A 10,349-nucleotide genomic window follows, 5' to 3' on the forward strand; every position below is an offset into this window, starting at 1 on the left:
ACACCTTCCCTTCAACCCTCGCCTATGTAGCTGAGGTCAGAACATCTTTTTCTTCTTGACTCCTCCTGCTCTCCTTTCCTGAGTTGCTAGAATTTTTTACATGCCATTGTCTCAGCATCACCCAACTCCTTCTGTCTCTTGCTCTCTAGATTGTTGTTGTTGTTGTTGTTGTTGTTGTTGGTCTCCCTGGCTCTCAGTTGCCAATGGGCTGTGGGCTTGGATACCATTACATGCACTTCCCAGTTACAACCACCAGGGGAGTCTCTGAATCCACGCTGGTGCAGAGACCCTCACGCCCCGCCCCCCGCCGACCCCACCGAGCACTAATAAACGTTCTTCTCTCTATAAATCTTTATTGAGAAGATCCAGTCTGTCTTAATGTATACAACCGCCAGACTCCCATTTTTGTCACCCCAACTCCCACCCACGTTAATCTGTAAGTTTTACACTCGTGGTTTTTAATCTTTAAAGAAGAGATCCCAAACTACCAGGATCCGCCCTACAGAAGAGTTTCCTTTGGCCTTCACAGTGTATTATATTTATTTTAAAAACTTGCTTCCAGCTTTTACAAGGCAGTGCTAGATTTCTTGATTTTCTTGAAGATAAAAAATTCTGGCTCCACTAAATCAGCGCATAGTCTCTGGTATGGTTGGCTAGAACAGAGAAGAGCAGTGGGCAGTGATCCCTAAAGCCCACACATTTCGGTCATTCGCCCTTCTCATTGGTCTTCTCACAGCTTGTGGGTTTGCTGTCATTCAAGTTCTTGCTACCTCTGAGACAGTATGATGGTCTTTCTTATTCTTCCTTTGGATTTTCCAAATAGATGGATGCCACCAAGGTTGGTTATTGACACTTCGCTCTGAATAGCATCTCATTGTGGTCTAGATCTACATCGACAGACAGTGAAAGAACTGAATTAAGAAAGATTGGAACAGAAAAAGGGCAGATTATGAATTGGCATGGGGTGAGATCTTACCTCTTTTGGAAGGTAGAGTCAGCATATTTCACAGGCTAAATTTTGTGGTTCATTATATAAGTCATTAGTCACAATGAGAATAAATTAGACACACACAGACAACAGAGTCTTGAACAAATAAAGAAAGCATTTCATACTGCAGCCAGAATGCCTTTCAACATAAGAGAACACATTCTAAGATGTGGTTTTGTTGACTTCCTGTCAAAACAATTATTAGGACTGACACTTCATACACAAGTAGAATATAAAATTCACCTGGACTGGTGATTCTCAACATGACTGGCAACATGACTCGGAGAAGCATTAAAAATATTTGTATATCTGAACTGGAGATTAAAACCAGGATTTCTGGGTGTGACTAACTACCCATTCAAGATATTCTATTTCCCAGTCAAAGATAAGACTCACTGGTTTGAGTCTTGAATCAAACCACTTGAGTTTTACAGAAAATGATTCATGTTCTGTGATTTACAAAAGACCCAGATCCCATGAATACTAGAATTGAAATATGATGCGCTGTCTAGGGTTCCCTACTTCACTAGGTTGTCTTCTGAGCATGCAAAGCACTCTTTAATATCTCACCCCACAAATGACATAAGATAGCAAAGGTCATAATCTTACTTTTAAGTGCATGAGTTCCAGAGAACAGACACCGGATGCAGGAGCTTCTACTAACTGTCGTCAGCACCAACTATGAGAGAGGACTCCAAATGAATGAGTAGTTAGGAAGTATGATCCTATTTTATTTACATGATGACTATTAATACTCTAAGACACGGAACAATCTAAAAGCTACTTGGCAATCATCATGAGCTATTAGTAGGCAAATTAACAAGACAACAAAGAAACATTTATTAATATTTACTCTCTGGACTTGGATCATATATTAGGATGGTTCTAATACAAAATTTAAGTTTTTTTACAGAAGAGATATAGTAGAGTTCCCATATATATCTCCCACGGCTCCCACAGTGTTACCATCTTTTATAGCTATTAAAGCCAAGATAACACAGGTAAAACACTAATAACTAAATTGTAGACTTGATTTGGATTCTGCTAGTTTTCCCGATAACGTCACTTCCTCTCCCCGCCCTTTTTTGGCTAAAGAGTCAGTATAGGATCCCACATTGAATTTATTACTTCTCTTTTACTTCCCCCAATTAATGGCATTCCTGAGTTCTTTGAGACCTTTTACACTTTCCAGGGCTTTTGGGTTGTTCTTAATCAGTTCCTCAGTTTGGGTTTCTAGAGCATGTTCTTGGAACGAGGTAACATTTCTTTAAGGCTATCGCAGGGAACATGCACCATCTAGGAGATCTTGCTATTGTGTGTTTTATATTGGTCGTTGGTCATATTCATCTTGATAACCCAGTTAAACTAAAATCTATTTCTGTCACCAATAGTGAAAAGCTACTCAGAAAACTTTGCTGTACAAGAAACAGAGAAACTCAGAACTAGAATGTCATGCTCTGGTAGAAAAAAAAAATGACTCTGTGTTAGGATATGATTTGGATCTGAAATGCCCCACTAAAGCAAGTGTGTTAAAGGCTTGGTCCCTAGACACTGACTCTATCGGGGCTAGGAAGTGGTGGGCCATTTATGGGGTCTGGGGTTCCCAGCATGCTCTGCTATACAGTCACAAAGTTATCTTCTAGATGTGTAGGTTTGGCGTTAGGACAGGATTTTCACTTAAATTTCATCCTAAGTTTTCTACCACATCTACTGCCAGTACCCTACCCACTACATGGTACTTTCAGTTCTCTAATTTTGTCTTCCCCCTTCTTTAAGGTCTTCTTTTCTAGTCCTCTAGCCTATTGACTTTTGCCAATCCAACGGGTCTTAGCTCTGATGTCCCTTGCTGCTAAGGCTTCACATGCATTCTCCAATGCTTAGAGTGTCCTTTGCTTACCTTGGACGCTCTTTAGCATCTTTCTTCCATTGCTAGTTTGAACTTCAGCCTACCTCCCAAGACAGAGGGTTAGCAAGGGGCAGTCCAAGGTCCAAATTTGCCTTCCTTCCTGTTAATTTTTATTTTTTCAAGTTTCATTGAATCACGACTATGCTTAATTTTTATGAATGTATTTTTATGACGTCTCATGTTATGGAGACAGGGTTGGGTTAGGAAATCTTGAGAAAGACTGTAGCCTGCAGTGCTTAGATTGTTCACTGTGGCACTATCATTGAAGCAATAATTGCATCAAATGTTTTCCCTGAACTCACAGCTGTCATAGCTGCAAGAATAGACCTTTGCGAATATTTGTTAAGTAAAGGGGAAGGTTACAATTTTTCTCCACTTTAGTCTTCCCTGTGAATTAGAGCCAGTAAGAGTGGCTATCATTAAACAAACAAACAAACAAACAGAAAGAAAGTTGTCAATAGTTTGTAACTGAGACTTTCCTAAAAGGATTACTGTGGTTATTCGTGGCCTCCATTCAATATTTCTCACCCAGGATACAAAAGAATAAGTCCTCATCCAGCTAGGCACAACACATTTATTTTTAGAGGATGCTCCTGTGTCCTTAGATTAGATTGACTTTGGTCAGTTTTGGTGAAATGGCTTGGATTTTCACAGTCTCTCTAGCACATTTTGGCTAAGGCCAAATGAAACCAATAATTTAGAGTTCCTGGTGATTCCTAGTGAAAATGCCAAACCTAACCAGACAAACTGCCTTTTTCAACCAGGTCACAGAAGAGTTCAGGTTGCGGGTGGAAAAGAGTTGCTAAAATTAAATTACCAAAACCAAGAGGCAGATAGCGCCAGGCATGTTCACAGGTCTTGCCCCATATGCTTGAAGGTGGACTGGGTGTTCACTGAAGCAGGCTCTGCTTACACCTGCCTCTCGAAGGGACTTGTGGATTTCATTACCTCCGTAAATATGAAAAAGTACAGACGGACTTTTCAGACTGTCGACTTCCTCTGGGGGAGGGCTCAACATCAAAGCAACTATTTCTACAAACATTTAAAACATCTCCCTCTTCCTGCCTGCCTTTCCCCCACCGCCCTCCTTCACAAACACTAAACACACCCAGTTTTCCAGGCTTCTATGACCCAACAGCACTCTTTTTCTCTAGCAAGGCCCACATTACTGCCATGATTTATGGCTCGTGAATAATTAGGAGCCTGTGTGATGGTCTGGGGTTGAGATCAAAAGAACCATGTGTCAGAGGAAGGGAGGGGCTGCTGGAGCTGGACCGAAGACAGGTGGTGTTTGTAATCCTAACCAGAGAGAAGCGCTCCACGGCTTAATTGGGAAAAGGCTCGGGCTCTGAAGAAACGGGTGAAAGCTGTGCTGGGCTAGGGAAAGAATCTGTGTGTTTTGCAAATCAACAATACGGAGCGATAGGTGAACCCGCGGGGAGGGGGGCTGGCGGGTTGGTGGGTTTGAGTTAGAACTCGAAGGTTTGAAGCGGGGGTGGGGGGGGGGGAAGTGGACCATATGAATACTGAGAAAAACAAAACGAAATGCTCAAATAGGTTCACTTCGGAGAGTTCTGGAAAATTTTTTTTTCTCTGATTCAGAGGAAATGTCTAGGGAAGGGATGCAGTGTTTCAGTCTGTCTCCTTAGTCCGATACACCAGTTAATTTACTGTCCCTCCTCATAGCTACTCACCTAGAAGGACTTCTCGGTGGACACACATAGTCATGTCGCAGTGATGTCCAGCCTGGGCTGCACTGTGCAGGGCGGCGGGGCAGGGGGAGCCAGCTCAGTCGCAGACCTCAGAGGGTTTTTGCTCTGTGGATTTATGACTTTCTATAAATCACACACGGAGCAATGGAAACCAGCCCTGTAGGGTAACCCCTGTCTCAGTCTTAGTTTTTTTTTTTTTTTTTTTTTTTTTTTTTTTTTTTTTTTTTTTAACAAGCTGTGTGGCCTTAGGAGAGGTTAGATGCCTGGGTCTCAGTTTCCTTATCTGCCAAATGACATTGACTGATTTGGGTGAACTCTGGCTACTGTTCAGACCAAAAATGCTACAGCTTCTCCTTGCTAGGCCCTTGAACTTGGTATGTATGTTCCCTCTCTGGGTGCATGGGCTACATAATTGGCTTTCCTTTGGGGGATGTGGAACCAGGATACTGCTGGGAAGGATTTTTTTTTTTTTTTTTTTTTTTTTACATGAACTATTCAGTTCTGCAAGAAGAGCAACTGGCATTCAAGGACACGGTGCTTGGATTGTGCGAACCCAACTAAATGGGCATGTTTTTTTGTGCTCATAGAGTAAACACACAGTTCTCACTCACCTTGCAAAACCAGGGGATGAGGGGGCCAGAGTAGCTCAAAGAAGACCTCTTTCTATGTGTGTGAGGGGGGAAAAGACCATCCCTACCCCCGAAAAAATAAAACAAAACCAACAAAACAAAACCCCAAAACCAAAACCAAAAACCAGCAAGCCACACAGAGGATGGCTGTCATCCTCGGGGAAATTTCCATTGTGATCCACAGTGCTCCATAAAATCGACTTGCCCGTGATGTGACACTTATGGGACCCTTAGAGGCTAGCACCTGGTGGCTGACCCTAAGGGCTCTGGCTGCTGGGCCTGGGCTCTGCGGTGGCCAGTATACCATGCTGCCATCTAGTGTACGCTCATGAACTTCCTGGCTCTGGAGCGGGATGCAGATTGAATCCAGACACCGGAAGTCCAGAGGAGGCTTCTTCGGGGTTACATGGAGGGAGCACTGTGGTCTCTCTTCTCTGCTCTAGTAGGTCCACTTATAGTTAAGTTCGCGATTGGTTTAGACGCAGTGTTTTTACCCTGCACAAAAGAACCCCCCAAACCCCGTATTCTACTAGGGCTCTTACCGTGAGTTCTTCCACACCTTCTCTTAGAAAAGTGAAAAGTTGAATTCAAAGTAATAATAGTAAAAAAAAAGAACGATTTGGTGGCAAGCCAGGGGAAGCAGTTACATCACTCACTGGGCTCATCATCATCATGGGAGTGGAGACCTGGAGAAGTTTTCTTTGCAAGTGATACAAGGCTATTTAATTTCAAAGTCATCGAAAGAAAGGTGCTATTTCAGGATTGACACGATGCCGCGGCAATGTATCCCTGAATGTCTCTTCAGAACCCGGGGCCCAACAATGAAAACACGCTCTTGATAAGGCGTGTAATGGGCAGAATTATGCTAATCAAGGAAAACCTTACAGGGTGAGTAATTTAGTAACCCCTTTCTGAGCATAAGAGCTTATTTTAAAGTTCTAAATGGCACCATAAAAGTAGTCAGGCATATATCTCCATACTGATACTGGATAATAAACACAGTCGGAGTCGAAAGTACCTTGAGCGACACCCCTCTGTGCTTATTAGCCTGTACTTCCCCACTAATCACTGGAGCCTAAAATTTAATACTCCAGCTTTGTTTACCTAACGCTTTGTCAAGTCCAATACATCTTGGTTCCTTACCTTTCCCACAAAGGCAGAAGCAAGCCCCCCCCCTCTCTCTCTGTCTCTCTGTCTCTCTCTCTCTCCCCCACAGTGAGTACTTTTATGACCGAGGGAGTCTGTTAAGGTGTGGCTTCCAACTTCAAAACCCGTTGGAATCCAACAGATGCGGAGGCAATGCAGTGTGACTGGTTAATTTGCCATCCGTGACTTTCAGTGCTAAAACGAATGATGGATGGTCCTAGGATCCTCCTTGCCCCTTTGACTGACATCATAATCAGCAGGTATCATAGCTTCACAGTAATGAATTTGCATCGCTAAAATATTATCACTTAACTATTTGGGTTTTGCCAAAGATCGTTTTCCTTAGAGCAGTCAACAATGGGAAGAGATTGAGATTCATTCTTTTTTTTTTCTCTGTCAAAAAGTTTTGTCAGACTCTGTTAGCAGCTCTCCTGCAAACTTCGTTTGGGCTTTCCCTTACTTGAGCCCACCGAGGGAATGGCAGAATCAGAGACGGATATTTGGGATGAACTGAGAGTTCCATCAGACATGCAGGGAATAGGCTAAGTCCAAACATCAGCCCTTCTGGAAGAGAATTAAAAGTTCAGAGGGCACTCAGATGTGTGAGTAGGAAAGAGACAGGGGAGAGGTATAACAGACCACGGGGTCAGGACAACTCATCTTCTATGACTTAGTCAAGGTGGTCTTCATAGTCCCCAAGTGGAAGGGATATGTGTGGGCTCATGGACCCTAACCCACATGCAGGATGTCTTGATGTCTGGCTTGGCAAGCTGTGCAGCCCTTCCATTGCATTCTAGAGAGAGATGTGAGGAAGAACAAACTCTAAGTGCATGAGTCCAGGGCATAAAGAAAATAGGTGAGTTTGGTTAAATGAGCAAATTCTGCAACTGGATGTCTGAGTTGGGACCTGCCTTCGTGCCTTACCAAGTGGGTGCCTCCCTTGTGTCAAGTGTTCACCTGTGATCTGCTTCTGTCAGCTCATCCAGGAGAAGTTTTGCAAGCATAACAATAACAATCACTTCAACTTTAATGTCTGCATCATAGTGGGTATCAGTGCCTCTCAGGTGATGGTTGAAAACAATAAAAGAATTTACAAGTCAAGAATATAGAACAATGGCTTTAAAAAAAATTACCTTAAAATATTTTTCCTCTCTCTGTCTCTGTCTCTTTTGTGACATGGTTTTATTAGGTAATCCTGGTTTACCTTGAACTTACTTTGTAGACCAACTGGTCTTAAAAATCACAAAGATCCACCTGTCTCTGCTTCCCAAGTGCTGGGATTAGAGGCACTTGCCACTATGCCTGTCTTAGAATAATGTTTTGTACATAAAAATTGGTTAAGACATGACCATCATTATGTTGTTATTAAAGTTAATTGGAAAATTGAGGTTGTGCACTTTTATGATAACACAAAAGCCAATGAATTCACTTTTGGACACATTTACAACCAAGTAATAGCAAACCATATATGTTATACACCAGTGATTTTTTTTATATTGTGTCAAATGGAAGAACCAAAATCCAGGAGTGGATATCTATCCTGTGGGCCTCCATGCAAAGCAGAAAATTTGGATGCTGTTTTGAAATTATTAAAAATTTCAAGCTAAAGATGTAACTTATCAGTGAGTGGCAGCCATATGCATACACACAAGTGAGCATGCACACACACACACACACACACAGGCTCTATAACTCAGCACTGCATACACAGTGTGTGGTACACACACACCTACAATCCCCTTCACTCAGAGGGTGGAAATTGAAGTTCATCCTTGACTACCTAGAAAGTTAAAAGCCAACTTGGTCTACTCAAGATCCTACCTCAAAAACCGAATGAAACAAAACAAAAACAACAAACAAATGAACACCCAAAACTCTAATATTTTCAAGTTGGTGATTGACAGCCAAGTACTAACCAAATTTGGATTCTGGTATGGTAGGTCCCATATTCATGATGTTTTGCAGAAGCCACATAATAATACATGAACAGCCATCCCAGTGATCCCATTTGCCAGACCAAGTCTAAAGGTAGCCCTCTCCTTTATGCTCAGTTCCCCGTCAGTGAGCATTTAATAATAATGTTTTGGTCCTTGAATTCCTGATTCAGGACATGTTTCCAGGACATCACTTGGGGGCATCCAGGCTGTTTGTTTCAAATTCTCTAAGCTTCTTGCTCTTTTTGGTTCATTACAGTGAATATCACTTTCCCTTTTTGTCACCTTCCTGCCTCTGCTGAGTCCCCAGTCCTGTTGATGCCATGACAGAAATACTTCTTAGGTCTATCCCTTTCTTTGAGCCTCCTAGTTTTGAATCTACCAGTCTGTCTGTCCTCATCTATTTTCTCACTAAATTCAGTTTCCAGATTCCCTACTACCCCGTTATAACCCATATTTATCTGAAGAGTACTACTAAGGTTTAAACTTGCTCATATCCTTGATTAAGGACCTGTATTGTGTGGTGGCATAACTTAAAAACTTTTTTGGAAAAGCACAAGGATTTTCATTTTTCTTCTGATTCAAATCTATCTGAAGGTAGCTGTGGCTTTCAATCTTCTCATTTCCTTAGCTTAAGCCACAAGGTCACCCTTGCTGGCTCTACCACACCCTCACCCTTGCTGACTCTACCACACCCTCACCCTTGCTGACTCTACCACACCCTCACCCTTGCTGGCTCTACCAGAAGGTCACTTTTGCTGGCTCTACCACACCCTCACCCTTGCTGGCTCTACCACAAGGTCACCCTTGCTGGCTCTACCACACCCTCACCCTTGCTGGCTCTACCACACCCTCACCCTTGGTGGCTCTACCACACCCTCACCCTTGCTGGCTCTACCACACCCTCACCCTTGCTGGCTCTACCACACCCTCACCCTTGCTGGCTCTACCACAAGGTCACCCTTGCTGACTCTACCACACCCTCACCCTTGCTGGCTCTACCACACCCTCACCCTTGCTGGCTCTACCACAAGGTCACCCTTGCTGGCTCTACCACAAGGTCACCCTTGCTGGCTCTACCACAAGGTCACCCTTGCCGACTCTACCACACCCTCACCCTTGCTGACTCTACCACATTCTCACCCTTGCTGGCCATACCTCAGCTGCTGTCTCGTATTCAGAAGCCCTTGCCCAGATCATTAGACACAGAAACACTTCTGTGTTCTCTACCTACTAAACTCTCAACCGGCTTTTCATACGCAGCTACCTGCGACGTTACCATGGTAATTGATTCTACTCTCTGTACCCATAACGCCTTGCTCACATTCCTATTGACTGTGATCATCCATTCTCCTTCTGGAAGACTAGCTGGGAAGTCTCAAAAGTCAGCCTAGGACTGTACTCTTCCTCACAGCCTCAGGACTTCCCACGGTGCCTGGCGTAGGGAAGAAAATGAAAGACTTGGATGTGAATCCCAATCGCAAAAGCAAGGGTTTAGCAGCAACAAAAAAGGGGTTAGCTAAACATGGAGAAGCTTCCTTTGTGAGTCTCATAAACGACAGAACTCGGATCAAGGGAAAAGCAAATAAAAACTCAAATCTAATAAACTTCCCATAGTGCATCTGGACGCTGTGGGATTACTTGCCAACCAGAGAGGAGAGACCTACCTTAGGATTGATCCTTCCAAATTGCTCCTGACACAAGCCTGCATAACAAAACCATCTCCTGAATGGGGAAGCCTGGGTGTTACTGCTGGAGCAAATGTCCCCCATCCTTCTCTCTCTCCACTTACTCCCCAACTCAACGGGCATTCCCTACATGGATCATGTATGCTATGCAGGGGCTGCCATCCTCCTGTACTTTTCAGAACTTTAGTAAGAGGAAGGGGAATATAGTAATGAAGGTCTTATTCTTGGCCGTTGAAGGCAGGGCTCTGATCAGCGACTGCATCCAGGTAGCTCCTTCAATCACAGGAGCCACAGTTATAGGCTCAGCCCCTATCTAGAACAGATCCCAAAGAGAATGGTCACTTGC

General features: G+C 43.5%; 1 long non-coding RNA gene across 2 annotated transcripts; it reads right to left on the bottom strand.

Annotated features, from left to right (window-relative positions):
• Positions 1–336: 336 nt before the first annotated feature.
• LOC116087709 lies at positions 337–9,581 on the bottom strand. Of its 2 annotated transcripts, XR_004117573.1 has the most exons (4): positions 9,474–9,581; positions 6,695–7,174; positions 1,598–1,667; positions 337–887 (listed from the first exon to the last, which is right to left on the bottom strand). It is a non-coding gene; the product is annotated as an uncharacterized LOC116087709 (long non-coding RNA). The 2 variants fall into 2 exon arrangements; XR_004117574.1 differs by lacking the exon at positions 6,695–7,174 and having other exon boundaries at positions 9,474–9,550.
• Between the last annotated feature and the right edge of the window lie 768 nt (positions 9,582–10,349).

This window comes from Mastomys coucha, unplaced genomic scaffold (assembly GCF_008632895.1).
Source record: "Mastomys coucha isolate ucsf_1 unplaced genomic scaffold, UCSF_Mcou_1 pScaffold13, whole genome shotgun sequence".
NCBI lineage: Eukaryota > Metazoa > Chordata > Mammalia > Rodentia > Muridae > Mastomys > Mastomys coucha.